The sequence below is a fragment of the Sinocyclocheilus rhinocerous genome, unplaced genomic scaffold (genome assembly GCF_001515625.1).
Source record: "Sinocyclocheilus rhinocerous isolate Xijiao unplaced genomic scaffold, SAMN03320098_v1.1 scaffold202, whole genome shotgun sequence".
NCBI classification, from domain to species: domain Eukaryota; kingdom Metazoa; phylum Chordata; class Actinopteri; order Cypriniformes; family Cyprinidae; genus Sinocyclocheilus; species Sinocyclocheilus rhinocerous.
Window position 1 is genome coordinate 319,477 of NW_015641016.1, and position 1,937 is coordinate 321,413.

General features: G+C 28.5%; 1 protein-coding gene across 3 annotated transcripts in view; it reads right to left on the reverse strand.

Moving 5' to 3' along the window:
* The window catches only part of LOC107753736 (calcium homeostasis endoplasmic reticulum protein-like), a 39,693-nt gene that overhangs the window by 27,173 nt on the left and 10,583 nt on the right, over positions 1-1,937 (reverse strand). The window lies entirely within an intron of this gene.

A 1,937-nucleotide genomic window follows, 5' to 3' on the forward strand; every position in this document is an offset into this window, starting at 1 on the left:
CTTCGGCCAAGAATTTTCATTTCGGTGCATCCCTATTTATATTGTATTTATTTACAGAGGTATATTATTTCACACTTCTCTAGTAAGTTTCGTCTGTGTGTGAAGACAGTAGCGCAGATCTGTGAATTAATGTTCCGAAGTGAAATAAACTTCAAAGGAATAAAGTTGGATGGAATTGAATTGAATTAAAGTTGAATAAACTTCAACTTTACTGTTCAGTGCACTGATGTCAGACTCATTTTGCATAATAATGTTTGTTAAATTGTTAAATGCCCTGCCTCCATTACATATCTTTGTCACGTCATTATAAGTGTTTGATCACCACATTTGAGTTATCATTGCAAAAAATGTGTTTATGTATATATATTCTGTTTATGTATATACTGTATTCTATATATAGAAGCAGTCAAATGTTTGGACACACGAATGGGAAATTGTCCAAACTTTTGACTGGTACTGTACTATAATATACACAAAGAATATCGGCAGATAAACCGATATTGGCTTTTTTTACTCCCCAATATCGGTATCGTATCAGCCCCCAAAAAAACCCATATCGGTCGGGCTCTAATGTTAACTGAAATAAATCAATTTATTCAAACTTTTTTTTAATTTCAGTTAGTTTCCAAAGCAATATTTTTTCATTTAGTTCAAAGAGTCAATTTACTACAACTAAAATTGAAATGAATAATAAAAACTGAATAGACATACTAAAATAATATCAAAACACAACTGCATTAAACTAAAGTGAAAATTAAAACAGAAAATATAAAAATATAGGAGAACTTGCAAAAATAAAATGAAGTGAAAACAAAGCGCCACATTATTTAATGTGTCATTTTTTTAATTTATGATTAAGTTCTTCTTGAGGTAAATCATTAAAATCACCCCTAATTATTAACTCAAATTAAAACTAATTAAAAAAAACATTTGTTAAATTAAATAAAATAAACATTAACTGAAATCTTATTTCAGTTAGTTTTCAATGCAACATTTCTAATTTTTATTTAGTTTAAGTTAAAGTACTAAAATGATAATATTATATATATATTAATATTTATTTAATATTACAAATTTGTATATTTTAACATTAAAAATATATCATTATAAATACATATTTTCTATATTATATAAATACTTTTATAAATATATTAAGATATATGTAAATATATTAAAAAAGCTAAGAAAAATTACAAAAATACACATCAAAATATAAAATAATAGAAAGTGCTTAAAATATAAAAATTAATTCAAAATATTAATGTTTTAATACTATCATTGAATAATAATGATACCAAAATAACACTCCCTGAACAGCTGATTTAAGTATTAAAATGCATTATAATGTGACATAACAGTTCAGATCAAATCTCTGCATCTCACCAGTGATGCAGGACGCAATTGGTCAGATAGATGAGATGCAGGCGGAGCTCGAAATGTGCCTCGTCCGCAGTGATGCGGTTTCTGAGATGCGACGCCATCAGCTCGCAGTGCGGCGGGGGCTTAGCGTTACTGAACATCCAGTTCTTTCCAGCCTGAGAGAGAACGAAAAATAACCGTAAGTGCCCTGCGAAGTGGACTTCACATGATATTCCGCCATGATTCCAGTTCCAAGGGAATGTACACGTTACAATCAAAGGGCATTAAAGTGCGCGAGACGTGAATTTAAATAGTATTTCAGTATATCCCCTTGGTTTACAGCTTTGGGGGGGCTTTTTTTTTTCTGGACTCCTTTTTAATGGTTAAATTAAATTGTATTAATCAAAAAGCATGTCTAATTAATTAAAATCATGAAACTTAAAAATTTAACATCAATTTATTAAAAGTTTTTAAAAAATTACGTTTAGGGCCCTATGAAATTTTTTATTTTTTCCAACCTTATGTTTTATTGTAACCAAATTCTGTTTTAGCATGTCTAATTATTTGAAAGCATAAAA